At 38.8% G+C, this 18,910-nt stretch overlaps 2 protein-coding genes across 2 annotated transcripts in view; one reads left to right on the top strand and one right to left on the bottom strand.

Annotated features, from left to right (window-relative positions):
* Window positions 1-18,910, top strand: part of LOC137005952 (gastrula zinc finger protein XlCGF57.1-like) — a 779,808-nt gene that overhangs the window by 168,623 nt on the left and 592,275 nt on the right. The window lies entirely within an intron of this gene.
* Window positions 1-18,910, bottom strand: part of LOC137006201 (gastrula zinc finger protein XlCGF57.1-like) — a 703,714-nt gene that overhangs the window by 618,694 nt on the left and 66,110 nt on the right. The gene's annotated exons all lie outside the window — the stretch shown is intronic.

The raw sequence follows: 18,910 nt of genomic DNA, 5'->3' as shown, positions 1-18,910 counted from the left end.
CATAGTAGAAAAAAGAAGTAGTCGGTGTCACCGTCAGCTGTCTGGTTACCAACATTCTTCAAAATATCTTCTTTAGTGTTCAACAGAAGGATAAACATTCATACAGGTTTGAGGTTTGGGTTGAGTGAAAAACAACAAGTGTCCCACTAACAGTCGGTGGTGGGTGCAGGTTTCAGTTTGAAGTTTTCCTTTTTAAACTCCTTCAAGGCATGTGGGTGGATGGCTGTCACCTTCCTCTGCACCACTCTTGGTCCTCTTGCTGACACCCGGTCTGGCAGTACACTTGACCTGTCTGGAGTCTTCAGGGTTTATTCTGACCAGGAACCTATTAGCATTATCATACCAGTTAATAGATATGCTAAAAAAAGACTAATGCACTCAACATTGTACTCAAACTATTAGTTCTTACTCAACTGCTGCACACATGATTCAAATACAATACAAAAGTGAAATTCACTTGCCTCTGAACAAGCTCTAATGTAAACGCAGCAGACTCCTGGTACTCAATGTTGAAAATGTAGTAGTGTTGCAAAAGCTGTTATAAATTTGTCACTGCTGTCCAGTGTCAAGAGAACATTTCCCTCAATGGATAGGATCCACCTGGATGCTGTCATAACTGAATGTCCTGAAAATGAAAGAACACAATGTTAATTACCTACAATGTTTTATTCTGAAAACAACATTGTCAATAAAGTCAATGAAGGACTTAACTCCATTCTCAAATGGTGCAACTTCCACATTACTGTTTGTACACATTCATTGAGCGTATGTATGTGTGTAGCCCCTCCAGTTCACATCTGTACAGTAAGTGGGCGTATGATGGCGAATATGAGCTTGTATGTGTGAGTCAAGTTTATTTTTAAAGCACATTTAAAAGCAACAAATGTTGAACCAGAGTGCTGTACAATTTGAGAAAAAGAAAGGACACAGACAGTAGCAGAAACAAGAGAAAGAGAGAAAAAAGCCTTAAAATCAAGTCATACTAACACAGATTGGATTTCTACAATTAAAATTAAACCCTATATCTCTGAAGCAACACCGTAGGCTAGGGAGAAAAGATGTGTCTTCCACCTAGATTTGAATGAGGATAATGTGGTAGAGGATCTGACAGGAAAAAGGAAGTGCATTCCACAACTTGTGGGCCGAGGTTACAAACGGCCAATCAGCCGGGCCGGAATGAGGAACAGAGAGAAGCAACTGGTTTGATGAGCGAAGAGATCTCACTGCAGATTATGGTTGAATGAGATTGACAATATACTGTGGTGCTGGGCCATGCAAGACTTTATAAACATAAAGCAAAAGCTTAAATTCGACTCTGTTCAACTGGTAAACAGATCAAAGAAGCGAAACAGATGTGGTCCCTCTTCCCTGCACCCTCTAGCCACTGCATTTTGAAGTAATTGCAAGCGATGGAGAGTGGATTTAGGCAATCCTACATATAAGGAACTGCAATAGTCTAATCGTGATGATAATGGGGGGAGGATTTGGGTAGTAATGTTGCTGATTTTATTAGGAAACCATTAGGAAACAATACAGAGTATATAAAATGCGTCAAATCTCCAGGAAACACAAGAAGCATGTTGCTGAGGAAAAAAAACAAAAAAAAAAACGCGTCAAATCTCCAGGAAACGCAAAAAGGATATTGCTGAGAAACGGAAAAAAAAAAAAAACTGAGAAAACACTGCATATAGCCCACACACCAGAACATTTGACCGCACACAGGAAATACAATAGCATAATCGTTTAAAAAAACATAAAAAACGTTTTTTTAAGATGTGTCACATAGCCACAACCTACAGATCACACAACACAAACATAAAAGCAAGCATAGGGCAAAGTGCTGCGTGCATAATTTGGCATGGCAGAATGCATGAAACACACCCATCCAGTATGCATCTGTTTAGTAGCTTTGATAACTTTAATTCTTACAACTGTTGAATTAATGGGCAAATGGTGAATATTTCGAAGAGTAGATAGAAATAGATAGAAAAATAGACAACAATTATAAACATCAGAGCAACCATAGAAATATTAAATTTATCTTTATTAAAACAATTTTCTCTTAAGTTACACTATTACTCACACATCATTCAAAACATTTTACACTTTTCAACAGTAAACACCATTATACGGAAGAGGATTAGAGCCAAGCAATAATAAAAAATTAAAACCATCTCGAGATTAAAGTTGTTAAATTTCGAGAAAAAAGTCGAGATCAAATGTTGAGAATAAAGTCATAATTCAACGAGTTTATTCTCAACATTTTATCTCGACTTTTTTCTCGAAATTTAATGACATTTTTCTCATAATTTAACGACTTTTTTCTCGTAATTTAATGACATTTTTCTCATAATTTAACGACTTTTTTCTCGTAATTTAATGAGTTTATTCTCAACATTTTATCTCGACTTTTTTCTCGAAATTTAATGAAATTTTTCTCATAATTTAACGAATTCTCATAATTTAATGACTTTATTCTCATAATTTAATGACTTTATTCTCATAATTTAATGACTTTATTCTCAAAATTTTATCTCGACTTTTTTCTCAAAATTTAATGACTTTTTTCTCATAATTTAACGAATTTGTTTTCATAATTTAACGACTTTTTTCTCGTAATTTAATGAGTTTATTCTCAACATTTTATCTCGACTTTTTTCTTGTAATTTAATGAGTTTATTCTCAACATTTTATCGACTTTTTTCTCATAATTTAATGAATTTGTTCTCATAATTTAACGACTTTTTTCTCGTAATTTAATGACTTTATTCTCAACATTTTATCTCGACTTTTTTCTCGAAATTTAATGACATTTTTCTCATAATTTAACGACTTTTTTCTCATAATTTAATGACTTTATTCTCATAATTTAATGACTTTATTCTCAACATTTTATCTCGACTTTTTTCTCGAAATTTAATGACATTTTTCTCATAATTTAACGACTTTTCCTCATAATTTAATTACTTTATTCTCATAATTTAATGACTTTATTCTCAACATTTTATCTCGACTTTTTTCTCGAAATTTAATGACATTTTTCTCATAATTTAACGACTGTATTCTCATAATTTAATGACTTTATTCTCAACATTTTATCTCGACTTTTTTCTCGAAATTTAATGACATTTTTCTCATAATTTAACGACTTTTTTCTCATAATTTAATGACTTTATTCTCAACATTTTATCTCGACTTTTTTCTCATAATTTAACGAATTTGTTCTCATAATTTAACGACTTTTTTCTCGTAATTTAATGACTTTATTCTCAACATTTTCTCGACTTTTTTCTCATAATTTAACGAATTTGTTCTCATAATTTAACAACTTTTTTCTCGTAATTTAATGACTTTATTCTCAACATTTTATCTCGACTTTTTTCTCGAAATTTAATGAAATTTTTCTCATAATTTAACGAATTCTCATAATTTAATGACTTTATTCTCATAATTTAATGACTTTATTCTCAACATTTTATCTCGACTTTTTTCTCAAAATTTAATGACTTTTTTCTCATAATTTAACGACTGTATTCTCATAATTTAATGACTTTATTCTCAACATTTTATCTCGACTTTTTTCTCGAAATTTAATGACATTTTTCTCATAATTTAACGACTTTTTTCTCATAATTTAATGACTTTATTCTCAACATTTTATCTCGACTTTTTTCTCATAATTTAACGAATTTGTTCTCATAATTTAACGACTTTTTTCTCGTAATTTAATGACTTTATGCTCAACATTTTCTCGACTTTTTTCTCATAATTTAACGAATTTGTTCTCATAATTTAATGACTTTTTTCTCGAAATTTAACGAATTTGTTCTCATAATTTAACGACTTTTTTCTCGTAATTTAATGACTTTATTCTCAACATTTTATCTCGACTTTTTTCTCGAAATTTAATGACATTTTTCTCATAATTTAACGACTTTTTTCTCATAATTTAATGACTTTATTCTCATAATTTAATGACTTTATTCTCAACATTTTATCTCGACTTTTTTCTCGAAATTTAATGACATTTTTCTCATAATTTAACGACTTTTCCTCATAATTTAATTACTTTATTCTCATAATTTAATGACTTTATTCTCAACATTTTATCTCGACTTTTTTCTCGAAATTTAATGACATTTTTCTCATAATTTAACGACTGTATTCTCATAATTTAATGACTTTATTCTCAACATTTTATCTCGACTTTTTTCTCGAAATTTAATGACATTTTTCTCATAATTTAACGACTTTTTTCTCATAATTTAATGACTTTATTCTCAACATTTTATCTCGACTTTTTTCTCATAATTTAACGAATTTGTTCTCATAATTTAACGACTTTTTTCTCGTAATTTAATGACTTTATTCTCAACATTTTCTCGACTTTTTTCTCATAATTTAACGAATTTGTTCTCATAATTTAACAACTTTTTTCTCGTAATTTAATGACTTTATTCTCAACATTTTATCTCGACTTTTTTCTCGAAATTTAATGAAATTTTTCTCATAATTTAACGAATTCTCATAATTTAATGACTTTATTCTCATAATTTAATGACTTTATTCTCAACATTTTATCTCGACTTTTTTCTCAAAATTTAATGACTTTTTTCTCATAATTTAACGACTGTATTCTCATAATTTAATGACTTTATTCTCAACATTTTATCTCGACTTTTTTCTCGAAATTTAATGACAATTTTCTCATAATTTAACGACTTTTTTCTCATAATTTAATGACTTTATTCTCAACATTTTATCTCGACTTTTTTCTCATAATTTAACGAATTTGTTCTCATAATTTAACGACTTTTTTCTCGTAATTTAATGACTTTATGCTCAACATTTTCTCGACTTTTTTCTCATAATTTAACGAATTTGTTCTCATAATTTAATGACTTTTTTCTCGAAATTTAACGAATTTGTTCTCATAATTTAACAACTTTTTTCTCGTAATTTAATGACTTTATTCTCAACATTTTATCTCGACTTTTTTCTCGAAATTTAATGACATTTTTCTCATAATTTAACGACTGTATTCTCATAATTTAATGACTTTATTCTCAACATTTTATCTCGACTTTTTTCTCGAAATTTAATGACATTTTTCTCATAATTTAACGACTTTTTTCTCATAATTTAATGACTTTATTCTCAACATTTTATCTCGACTTTTTTCTCATAATTTAACGAATTTGTTCTCATAATTTAACGACTTTTTTCTCGTAATTTAATGACTTTATTCTCAACATTTTCTCGACTTTTTTCTCATAATTTAACGAATTTGTTCTCATAATTTAATGACTTTTTTCTCGAAATTTAACGAATTTGTTCTCATAATTTAACAACTTTTTTCTCGTAATTTAATGACTTTATTCTCAACATTTTATCTCGACTTTTTTCTCGAAATTTAATGACATTTTTCTCATAATTTAACGACTTTTTTCTCATAATTTAATGACTTTATTCTCAACATTTTATCTCGACTTTTTTCTCATAATTTAACGAATTTGTTCTCATAATTTAACGACTTTTTTCTCGTAATTTAATGACTTTATTCTCAACATTTTCTCGACTTTTTTCTCATAATTTAACGAATTTGTTCTCATAATTTAACGACTTTTTTCTCGTAATTTAATGACTTTATTCTCAACATTTTCTCGACTTTTTTCTCATAATTTAACGAATTTGTTCTCATAATTTAATGACTTTTTTCTCGAAATTTAACGAATTTGTTCTCATAATTTAACAACTTTTTTCTCGTAATTTAATGACTTTATTCTCAACATTTTATCTCGACTTTTTTCTCGAAATTTAATGACATTTTTCTCATAATTTAACGACTTTTTTCTCATAATTTAATGACTTTATTCTCAACATTTTATCTCGACTTTTTTCTCATAATTTAACGAATTTGTTCTCATAATTTAACGACTTTTTTCTCGTAATTTAATGACTTTATTCTCAACATTTTCTCGACTTTTTTCTCATAATTTAACGAATTTGTTCTCATAATTTAACGACTTTTTTCTCGTAATTTAATGAGTTTATTCTCAACATTTTATCTCGACTTTTTTCTTGTAATTTAATGAGTTTATTCTCAACATTTTATCGACTTTTTTCTCAAAATTTAATGACTTTTTTCTCATAATTTAACGACTGTATTCTCATAATTTAATGACTTTATTCTCAACATTTTATCTCGACTTTTTTCTCGAAATTTAATGACATTTTTCTCATAATTTAACGACTTTTTTCTCATAATTTAATGACTTTATTCTCATAATTTAATGACTTTATTCTCAACATTTTATCTCGACTTTTTTCTTGAAATTTAATGACATTTTTCTCATAATTTAACGACTTTTCCTCATAATTTAATGACTTTATTCTCATAATTTAATGACTTTATTCTCAACATTTTATCTCGACTTTTTTCTCGAAATTTAATGACATTTTTCTCATAATTTAACGACTTTTTTCTCATAATTTAATGACTTTATTCTCAACATTTTATCTCGACTTTTTTCTCATAATTTAACGAATTTGTTCTCATAATTTAACGACTTTTCTCGTAATTTAATGACTTTATTCTCAACATTTTATCTCGACTTTTCTCGTAATTTAATGACTTTTTTCTCGAAATTTAACGAATTTGTTCTCATAATTTAACAACTTTTTTCTCGTAATTTAATGACTTTATTCTCAACATTTTATCTCGACTTTTTTCTCGAAATTTAATGAAATTTTTCTCATAATTTAACGAATTTGTTCTCATAATTTAATGACTTTATTCTCAACATTTTATCGACTTTTTTCTCAAAATTTAATGACTTTTTTCTCATAATTTAACGAATTTGTTCTCATAATTTAACGACTTTTTTCTCATAATTTAATGACTTTATTCTCAACATTTTATCTCGACTTTTTTCTCATCATTTAACGAATTTGTTCTCATAATTTAACGACTTTTTTCTCGTAATTTAATGACTTTATTCTCAACATTTTATCTCGACTTTTTTCTCAATTTAACGAATTTGTTCTCATAATTTAACGACTTTTTTCTCGTAATTTAATGACTTTATTCTCGAAATTTAATGACATTTTTCTCATTATTTAACGACTTTTTTCTCATAATTTAATGACTTTATTCTCAACATTTTATCTCGAAATTTAATGACATTTTTCTCATAATTTAACGAATTTGTTCTCATAATTTAACGACTTTATTCTCAACATTTTATCTCGACTTTTTCTCGAAATTTAACAGTAACGGCTGACAGGCTAAACCAAAGCAGACTTAAAGGAATGGGCCAACTTCTGCTGTTTTTAAGATTATGTCACAAATAACAATCAGAAAGACTAATAAATATTATACAAATATTCTGCATGGCAGTGACAGTGTCATATATGCAAAAAAAACAACAAAAAATCCAGCATCTAACCATATGAAGATTTTGGCAGTCCAAACGTGGCTTTGCGCTCTGGAGTGACGCTAATAAATTCCCTCACGAGGTTCTGAACATTAATGTGATCCAAAATGTCTCTATGGACATGTGGTAATGCCAAATGTGTCAATCTCTTCTGAGTGACAGAGTTACAAAGCCATGGTTTCAGACGGCGAAGCGCGGAGGAGGATCTGCCGGAGGAAGCTGTAGACACAGGTAAACAAAAACACAACTGGAGCAGCTTCTCCACCTCATTAAAGAGTCCTCTTGATTGTGGTCGAAGGTTTGACATATTAAGTCCAGGTTCCTGGACTGTACGGAGTGTTTCTTTTTTTCGATTTCTGATGTTACTAGATCAAGTGCCTCATAATATTCACGTCGCCACAGTGATTCACCCTTTTCTGACACAACATCCTCCACCGCTGTCGTGCTGTGAAAACAATCTGTCGTCCTGCTTGTCCTGCTAGAGTCTGGTGGTAACTTCAGGTTGTTCGCTGATGCACTGGCTTTTTTTTTGGGTCAAAATCTCCCCCGCAGCTCTCTCTTCTCTTAGTGCGCGCATGCATTCTTTGAGCGTATGAATGCACTGGATCACACCAGAAACACTTCTTGCTACGGCCTCGCAAGGCCCAAAGACCACCTCACAGTAGAGAAGCCCAAAAACAGTTCTCCTCTTCTTAGCCTGCTTGAGAAGCCCAGCTTTTTTTGCCCGTATCTCACCACAAACGCCTGGATCCTGCTGCAGTGTAAATAGTGTTTCCAAAAGTGGGCCATAGGCATGGCAAATCCTTGATATTGCTTTTGTCCTCACACAGCACCGTGTTGGACACAACCCAAGAGTATTGCACACAACATCTCCATCACCAAAAAAAGACGTTTTGACATTTGGCTGACTCTCTGATGAGTGTGGCGACACTCTGCACAAAGTTGAGTGCATCTGCTGCAAGACTCACACCTCAAACAATTCACATCAAGTTTGGACTCTACGAGTTCAGAGCACTGCCACAAGGGCTTTGAGAAAAAGGCTTGAAAAAGAAATTTTTCAAGGTCCCAAAGACACTGTCTTATTTAAATTAAGTTTTATTTAACTAAATTCGGGAGGCACACGTTCAGGTAAATCAACCAGTGCAAGAGGAAGCCGGTATATAAAGCCATCTCTCACCTCTATCCCGTGACAAGTTTCACAGCATTTGGCCCCATCCAATTGCTGCCATGTTTGAGTCGAAACTCTTTCCTTCGGATGATGATTAATTTGTCACCGCTGAGTCTCCAACTCAACCCGCCGTTCCAAGGAATGATCCTTCTCCAAATGTCAACATCATCGAGCACTCGGTCCTCAAACAGGGGACGCTGGCTCAAGATCTACACCACGAGGACTCCCCGCGTTGATGAAACATTTCTTATTATTATCAATGTTGAAAACAGTTGTGTAGCTTTTTTTCAGGATTCCTTGATGAATAGAAAGTTCAAAAGAACAGCATTTATCTGTTTATTTGTGTTAATTAAAGCAAGTGCTATTTTCCTTTTTCTCAACTATGTTTATATTTATGCTGAGATTCAGTTTTGGTCAGTTTCAGCAAGTTTGTCAATGCCTATTTTTGCCTGTGTTTTAATGAATAGCAAACTCTGTACCATGATTGATTTTTCTTTATTTTCTCTCTATCTAGTGAAAAATGGTTTGATATGTCTGCATACATTATATACACTACATAAACAATACATAATTAACACATCTTCAATGTATTCATTTTTTATATTGTAGAACTGTAACCACTGCAAGTATGCAAGTACAATGTAAAACTGTATTGAAATGGTAGAATTACGGTAAATGGTTGAAACCACAGCTGCCAGTATTTTACTGTAACATATATTTATGGCACTTTTTTTTTTTTACAGTGTGGTTCCCGTTTCCCAGAACGTTTTCAGAATGTTCCCAGAACAGACATCCTAACATTCTCTGTTGGTTAGCCAGGAAAGTTCTCTTTACGTAAACACAACGTTCCCTAAAATATTTTTGGGGAATGTTTATTAATTATAACTTATTATTCAATAATATCTGAAAATTAAAAATATTTTGAGTAAACTAATTTATTAAAAGCTGCAATTGGTATTTAGACATGTAATTCTGCAAAACATAGTTTGTAATAAATTACACATTTCAGCATTAGAGTCATCTCTGTCACCTATTGGTATCATCTGCAACGTTTTAAATAGTTTACATGGTTCCCATTCAGTCGGTCACGTTCGACGTACGTCGGACAGACCGACGAATAGGAATCTCGCTAGAGAGGCCAATCTACTTCGAGTGTAACTAAACGAGCCAATGCACATTGGCATGCAATCATATGCATCAGCTGCTCGCCTCGCAGCGCGGGTATATAATGAGCAGCAGGTGCGTTGCATCTTCAGCTTTTCGCTTCGGAGCCAAACCTTCTATGAAGACAGCTACTGAAAGCGAGTGTGGTGAACGAGTCTCTCTTCAAGACGTCTCTTTGTTGCGAGGTGCAGGCGGACAGCGCAGCAGCGGGGCCGATTCTCCTTTTGTTTTTGCCTTTAATTTGATTGAGCAAAGCTGTAATCAGCGTGAAGGCCGTTCTCACGGCTGGTGAAACGGTGCGCCTAGAGCGCTAAAAAGCTGTTGTTACAGCTGGTAAGAGGAGCGCCTTCAAGGAGAGTGCACACGACAGGCTGCACATTCCCTGTCTGTGCTGCAGCGGCTATTCCCCTGCGTGCTTCAGCACCTAAAAGAGTCAGTCCTTGAAAGAGCTAACACGAGTAGTTCGCGTCTTTTTAAAGATGTCGTTCTACTTGTGTGTTTCTGGATGCGGTCGTTACCTGGCGCCTCGGGATGGTCACCAGCGCTGTATCGCGTGCTTGGGCTTAAGGCACGCTGAGGCAGCGTTTGTGGATGAGTCATGTACCCATTGTGGGAAGATGACCATCGCGGAGTTGCGGTCGAGACTCCACTTTCTGCAAAGGGGTGGAGTCCCGGTCCCGACGCCTCGCTCCAATCCTCCTCAGAGGGTTGCTGCGAGCGGCGGGGCTGGTGACTTGAGGATAACGGTGAGCGCGCTTCCTTCGGGGAACCAACCCCCTAGGAACCCTCCCCCCTCGTGCGCTCCGCAGCCAGTAGAGCTGCCGGGGGAGCGCGGTGGACCACCCCAGAGGTGTGTACCATCCGTTTCCTTCGGAGCTCCCCCAGACGACCGGATGTCGATCGCTGCATCGGAGGGTGAGCCTGATACTTCTGGGGAGGATGAGTCGGCGCAGTTGCCTCCTTCGGGGGTGACAACTGTGCCCGACACGGACCCGGAAATGATGGCTATGCTTTCCCGGGCCGCCAACAGGGTCGGGCTCGTGTGGAATCCTCCACCGTGTCCCGAACCCTCGAGGTTGGATGACTGGTATCTCGGGGTGGCCAGGGCTGGTTCTCAGCCCCCCACCCCAGTGCCCTTCTTCCCGGAGGTGCATGAAGAGCTCACGGGCACGTGGACGGCACCTTTTACTGCCCGAAACCGTGTCGGTGGGTCCTCCTCCCTCACCACCCTTGATGGCGGGGCAGCGAAGGGTTACACGCGCATACCCCCTGTGGAACGGGCCGTTGCTATGCAACTGTGCCCTAACTCCACCTGGCGGGGGAGCCGTCTCTCCCTTCCCGGGCCTGTAAGTACTCGTCGGATCTTACCGGCAAGGCTTATCAGGCCTGTGGGGAAGCTGCCTCTGCCTTACACGCTATGGCGTTGTTGCAGGTCCATCAGGCCAAGGCACTGAGGGACCTGCACGAGGGTGGTCATGATCCACAAGTTCTCCAGGAACTTCGTGCCGCGACGGACCTCGCGCTTGGAGCGACGAAGGTTACGGCGCGGTCAGTGGGTCGTGCGATGTCCACTATGGTGGTCCAGGAACGCCATCTCTGGCTGTGTCTTGCGGACATGAGGGATACCGACAAGGTCAGGTTTCTTAATTCCCCCGTGTCCCAGACCGGCCTTTTCGGCGACGCGGTCGAGAACTTTGCCCAACAGTTCTCGGCTGTACAAAGGCAGTCTGAGGCCATCAGTCACATCCTGCCGAGGCGGTCAGCTGCTGCACCTCCACCGCCGGCGGCACCTCAGACTACCCGTCGCCGAGGGCGCCCCCTGCAGCCGCCCCCGCTCCCGCGCCCCAGCAGCAGCAGCCTCCATCCAAGCGGCGCCGTGGAGCCGGTCGCGGGCGGGGCGCCCAGCCCGTCCAGCCACCCCCCAAGAAGAAGGGTGGCAAGGCCAAGTCCAAGCGGCCCTAGGACGGGCGACCCGGAGATGGAGGGGACTGCTCTTCAGGAGGTGGTGAATGCACCACTCCTTCCCCCGGAGGAGGGCCGGGTGGAGAATCTTTTGTTGTTTCCTTTTGTTCCGCCGCTGGCTCAACGGCCAGCGGTACCCAAATTTTCAAGAAAAGAGCAGTTTCCTTTATCTCCGGGTCCGAAGAGGGCTCGGAGAGCAGTGGGAGGGCTAGAACCTCACCACTCTCATCCACCTCTTCTGTCGCCAGCGGACAGCAGCGAGCAGCAGGTAAGCAAATCCTCGACTGCTCCCTCTGTCCACCCGTGGAGGCAGATAAGTGTTGCACAGCACACTGTGACCCCGCTTCGGGCCGCCTCACACAGAGAGCCTCCCGGGCCGCGTCCCTGCGTTCCACCTCGCTGCCCCGCGGCGGGTACGCCGGTGGTCCCCTTGGTGCCGCTGGTGCGGTCTCTGGGAGCCTGGCTAGCGCTCCCCAGTCCGTCTCGCTGGCTCCTCCGGACCATCAGGCTCGGCTATGCGATTCAGTTCGCCCGGCGTCCCCCAAGTTCAGGGGCGTCCTCTTCACTTCAGTGAAAGATGTCGATGCCCCTGTTCTGCGTGCGGAGATTGCAGTCCTACTGGCGAAGGACGCGATAGAGCCGGTCCCTCCAGCCGATTTGAGGTCAGGGTTCTACAGCCCCTACTTCATTGTACCCAAGAAAAGCGGCGGGTTACGACTGATCTTGGACCTGCGAGTTTTGAATCGGAGCCTTCACAAGCTACCGTTCAAAATGCTTACGCAGAAACGCATTTTCGAGTGCATCCGTCCCCGAGATTGGTTTGCAGCGATCGACCTGAAGGACGCGTACTTTCATGTTTCGATTCTTCCGCGACACAGGCCATTCCTGAGATTCGCGTTCGAAGGTCGAGCATATCAGTACAGAGTCTTACCCTTCGGGCTGGCCCTGTCTCCCCGCGTCTTCACGAAAGTCGTGGAGGGAGCCCTTGTTCCCATGAGAGAACAGGGTGTTCGCATTCTCAACTACCTGGACGACTGGCTCATTCTAGCACAGTCTCGGGATCAGTTGTGCGAACACAGGGACTTAGTGCTCAGGCACCTCAGCCAGTTGGGGCTTCAGGTCAACTGGGAGAAGAGCAAACTCGCCCCAGTGCAGAGGATCTCTTTTCTCGGTATGGAGTTGGATTCGGTCGAACGGGTAGCACGCCTCACAGAGGAACGTGCTCGGTCGGTGTTGAACTGCCTGAATACGTTCAATGGCAGGACAGCGGTCCCACTGAAGTTTTTTCAGAGGCTCCTGGGGCATATGGCGGCTGCAGCGGCTGTAACACCGCTCGGGCTGCTTCATATGAGACCGCTTCAGCACTGGCTTCACGGCCGAGTCCCGAGATGGGCGTGGCAACGCGGCACGTTCCGGGTGCCAATCACTCAGGAGTGCCGCCGAACCTTCAGTCCGTGGTCGGACCCTTTGTTTCTCCGGGCAGGAGTGCCCCTAGAACAGGTGTCCCGGCATGCTGTGGTTTTCACAGATGCTTCTGCCACCGGCTGGGGTGCCACGTACAACGGGCATGCAGTCTCAGGGGTTTGGACGGGACCCCATCTGCATTGGCACATCAATTGCCTCGAGTTGCTGGCAGTACGCCTTGCGCTGAGCCGCCTCAAAGGCCTGCTTCGCGACAAGCATGTACTGGTCCGTACGGACAACACTGCGACCGTTGCGTACATCAACCGCCAAGGTGGTCTACGCTCCCGTCGCATGTCGCAACTCGCCCGCCATCTCCTCCTGTGGAGTCGGAAGCATCTGAGGTCGCTTTGCGCCATTCATGTCCCCGGTGTGCTCAACCGTGTGGCCGACGAGCTATCACGAGCTGCGCTGCCCGGAGAGTGGCGACTCCACCCCCAGGTGGTTCAGCTGATCTGGAGAGAGTTCGGAGAGGCTCAGGTAGACCTGTTTGCCTCACCAGAAACCTCCCACTGCCAGTTGTTTTACTCTCTGACCGAGGGAACACTCGGGACAGACGCACTGGCTCACAGCTGGCCCCGGGGCCTGCGCAAATATGCGTTTCCCCCAGTGAGCCTACTTGCACAGACCCTGTGCAAAGTCAGGGAGGACGAGGAGCAGGTCTTGTTAGTTGCGCCTTACTGGCCCAACCGGACCTGGTTCCCAGAACTCTCACTCCTCGCGACAGCCCCTCCCTGGCCCATCCCTCTGAGGAAGGACCTCCTCTCTCAGAGACGGGGCACTCTTTGGCACCCGCGTCCAGACCTCTGGAAACTCCATGTCTGGTCCCTGGACGGGACGCGGAGGTTCTAGGTGACTTACCCCCCGAGGTACTTAACACCATCACTTCGGCACGTGCACTGTCTACGAGACGTGCTTACGCCTCGAAGTGGAACCTGTTCGTCGAGTGGTGCTCTTCTCGCCGAGAAGACCCCCGAAGATGCTCGATCGGTGTCGTGCTTTCCTTCTTGCAGCAAGGGTTGGAGTGTAGGCTGTCCCCCTCCACCCTCAAAGTCCATTCTGCTGCTATCTCCGCTTACCACGACCACATAGATGGCAAATCTGTTGGTCAGCACGACCTGGTCGTCAGGTTCCTTAGGGGGGCGAGACGGTTAAATCCTCCTCGTCCCCCCTCCATACCCTCTTGGGACCTTACTCTGGTGCTCAGAGCACTCCAGATTGCTCCCTTTGAGCCTTTGCTGTCAGCAGACTTAAAGATTCTCTCTATGAAAACTTTGCTGCTGGTGGCATTGGCCTCCATCAAGAGGGTAGGGGACCTGCAGTCATTTTCGGTCGACGAATCGTGCCTAGAGTTCGGGCCGGGTGACAGCCACGTGGTACTGAGACCGTTCCCTCCTTCAGGGAACGAGGGTTACCTATGTAACCGAGACGTTATAAAATATAAAAATAAAAATAACCTGCAGGGAACGTTCCTAGATAGGTTATAAAAATAAAATGAAAAATAACCTTTTTTATAGGTTACATTAAAAAAAGGACAAAAAGATAAGAAAAAGCAGACAAATTCAAGCCAAATAGCAGCAAAATATGTACGTTACACACTGAAATGTCAATCCATTGTATCTTTTTGCTATACCTTACATATTATTTATAGTAAATAACTGTAATTTGTTAATTATGATACACTAGAGATATTTTCTGTATTTCTTTCTATTATTAGGCTACACTCGTAGTATAATTCTGTATTTAAATATACTTAAAATGGCAATACTAGCACTATATTATTTGGCAATACTATAAGCCATTCCAAATGTCGTGTAAATAAAGCTATTTGAACTTGTGTCCGAGAGCGCACGCAACAGTGTGTGAGAGTTTTCAACATATTGAACCACCGTAACCTAACTTCGTAACGTACAACTTGGTTATTCTACAGTTTTCAATATGTTTAAGACACTTTTTATATTACATTTTATTTTGTTGCACTGCAGTATTTGTCAGAGCAACGATGTACAATGATATTTTACTGACATAAACGCATGTGTGACATTGTACGAAGAAAGTATGTTCTCAAGAAACTTCAGTAGCATGAAACATTGTCAGAGGCTATTGGACGAGCATTCTCGTCTTTTATCTAGGACCATTTGAGACAGTCTCGGGCAATCATTAGATGTTATTGATGTTATAGATATCATAGAAAAATCAAATTGTGTCGATGGTATCAGAGTTGCACAACAGTCTCACGGAAATGCGGTTGCAACTAGAAATAATCCTCCATCCCCAGCTCACACCAACAATCATAATAAAGAGAGTTTTGCCAGCAGTGGAACCTCCATACTTTAAGTTCAGGTCAATCCATGACATGTGGTACACGAGTATGTTCTTGCAGCCAAATCTGGAGCTTCTCACACAGGATGAAACTGATGACTATGGTATTGACCATGATGGCTTAATTTACAAGCTGCATGTAATCCACTTACTGATGATGGCAACCACGGCACTGATCACTATATTTTTGTAAGAGATTTTATTTCAGTTTGCAATAACAGAATGTCTTCTTGAATATATGGCATGTGCACACTCTAAAAAAACACTGTAATTATTATACAACTACATTGCCTTTCTATCTCTGCCTTTAATGTTTTCTTTTAAAAGGGAAAACTTTAGAAAAGGCAGCCTTTGCACCACAAGTTGATATGGAGCACAAAGCACTCAAAGGTTGTTTTAAAGTAATGCATGAGTGTTTGAAGCATAAATGGCCCCATCATGATACAAGATACAAACCACTCCTTCAACTGAGCAAGAGACTTGGATGCACTTACTTTCAGGGACTGCAGGTAGTTTTTATATTAATTTATATTTTAAATCAGTGTATTATTTAATAATATGAATCTAATGCCCTTCTTTTAGGCTAGCTCAAACACAACATACACTAGCAGCCGCATTAATGATGAGCAGTTAGAGATCATAGGGGAGGGGATGTATGACTAGCTACTGACTGAAGTATCAAATGGCTCATTTCCACTGAGCGGTTCGGTTCGGTACAGTACGGTACGCAATTTTTGCCGTTCCCATTGTCAAATCTGTGAATGGTACCCTAATTCTGAACCGTACCGTACCACTTTTTTGGGACCCTATCATTGGGGTACCAAGCACAATAGTACCGTACCAACAGGGTGGAGCTACGCTCTGCACCCCGGTGTACACCCATCAGTAAGACATGAAAACCAGAGTAAAAAGTCACTAGGTTTTTTTTGATGGATTGTAATACACTGATCTGAACATCAAAGAAAAGTAATTTTCATGTTAACATTAGAAATTTTTTGTTGACATATATATATCTATGTAATCATGAGGGTCTCTAGAATCATCCAAACAAAACAAATCTTACAAGAGATCTATAGTTTTTTGTATACTTAGTCAAAAGTCCAAGCAGCAACTATAGTTGCCGGTGGGCAAATGACTTGTAAGTACATATAATGGGGAAATGGGGTATACTGTGTTTAATGGGTTAATAAATCAAGGTTATTGGTCTTGTTTAGTGCTTTTTGCTTTCATAATATTTTATATTGTTATATATCATATATTGTTATTTGTTAATTAATTAATTTTTTAATTTATTTATTTTTTGTTTGTTTGTTATATGTGACCCTGGACTACAAAACCAGTCATAAGGGTCATTTTTTTGAAATTAAGATTTATACATCATCTGAAAGGTGAATATATATAAGCTTTCCATTGATGTATGGTTTGTTAGGATAGGACATTTGGCCAAGATACAACTATTTGAAAATCTGTAATCTGAAGGTGCAAAAAAATTGAAATATTGAGATAATTGCCTTAAAGTTGACCAAATGAAGTCCTTAGCAATGTATATCCACTCACAAAAATAATTTTTTATATATTTACAGTAGAAAATTTTCAAAATATCTTCACTGAACATGATCTTTACTTTATATCCTAATGATTTTTGCCATAAAAGAAAAAAAAACAATAATTTTGACCCATACAATGTATTGTTGGCTATAGCTACCAATATACCCGTGCGACTTCTGACTGGCTTTGTGGTCCAGGGTCACATATAGGAGTAATTTTTTCTAATGAATGATGTAATTTAACTTTTTTGATTCACAATGCTCTGTTAGAGCAACTTAATGGCTGCACTTTGTTCGGCACTATGTTCCACCACTTTAAGACTAATGGATTTGTTGTTTGTTGTGTCTTCATATTCAAGAAATTATGTGCTAGATGCAACTTTTTTGAGTTCACATTGAATGTTTCAACGACTTTGATTGATCTGTTGAAAGCAGTTATTTTGAGTTAGATGCATAAATGTTCTCCTCCTATTCAAATTTTACATTGAGGGGTGCATACAACATATTTACCCATCGGCAACTATAGTTGCCGCACATTCAAACACGTTTTTTAAGAAAAAAAAAACAAAAATCTGGGAAAAATAAATGCAGAACATGTTCACATAGGACACTATTAACAGGACTATATGCATGAAATGCAAAAATTTGGGCACAAATGGGTTAAATTTAAATGCTAAACTTGTAAAATTCTACAATTTATAGATTAATAAAGATATTCTCCATGATAAAGCCACTGTATTGCAGCTGTTGAGAGGACAATTCTGGAGACACTAAATGAGCTGGACATGAAGATCAATCACCTGACTTCAGTGGTCCAGTCACTTGTAGGGAACTGCCATCTCAATGCTGGTGGTGGACAGTGAGGATGATGTCTTTCCTCTCACATCCATGGAAGAACTGGACAATCTGGAAAGAAAGTTATCTGAAAGAGGGATGATGCAAGAATCATGGACAGTTGAAAGTTTAATAATTGTAGTGAAGTCACTATGTGTGTTTTGCTTGTAATGTTTTGATATTATGTTTTATTTTTCAGGTGAACAGATTGTCCATCAGTGGAGGACACACAAAGTAAAAAACAATATGGAGGATCTTTTCTATAGGTAATATTTAACTGCAAGTCTGTTGTCAATTATTACTCTTTTAAATTTAAAGAACATTTTGTTAGAACTTTTATTTATTATTATTATTACAGGACGTTGTGATCGTCTCAAACCAATTGGCGGTTGTGAACTTTCACACCTTTCATTTGTATTTGCCAATAAAATAATATTTAATATTTGACTCAGGCTATCTAATGACTAATTTAAGCAGTCACACACAAATGATTATATCTGAAACTGATTATATAAAAGACAATAGCGAAGCTTAAAGTTTATATGACTGAAAAACATAACTCAACTTCTTTTTTTAGTTACTTTGTAGGAAGCAAAAACAGCTTTAAGCGCACAAGCAGTTTTTCCTTATTCATTCTTAGGCATTTTAGGGGAATTTTTAATTGAGCCGTAGCCCACTTTAAGGGTCATTTGTCTTCTCCATCCTGTCAAACATTCCAGATGAACCGTGCTTAGCAATGTATTTAATGATAATTTCTTCCATTTTAAAACTTAATTAAACTGTGGTACTTCACCTATTCACAATGTCTTGTTTCAATGACTATACATTATCCAGTTGCTTTAAGATAACCGTTAGTCTAATTCAGACGCAAATTACCTCCATTAGGCCTTAAATCTCACTACTCTAAATAGTTAAACTTACAAAACTCACTGTCACAGTAAGTTGGACAAAACCACATACTTATTAGCCACAGTAGTTCAGGCTTAACAGTTTATCAAATTTAAAACAATGCCTCA

The sequence above is a fragment of the Chanodichthys erythropterus genome, chromosome 3, assembly GCF_024489055.1.
Source record: "Chanodichthys erythropterus isolate Z2021 chromosome 3, ASM2448905v1, whole genome shotgun sequence".
NCBI lineage: Eukaryota > Metazoa > Chordata > Actinopteri > Cypriniformes > Xenocyprididae > Chanodichthys > Chanodichthys erythropterus.
The sequence above is the reverse complement of the archived record's forward strand: the minus strand, read 5'-3'. Positions and strand labels throughout refer to the sequence as shown.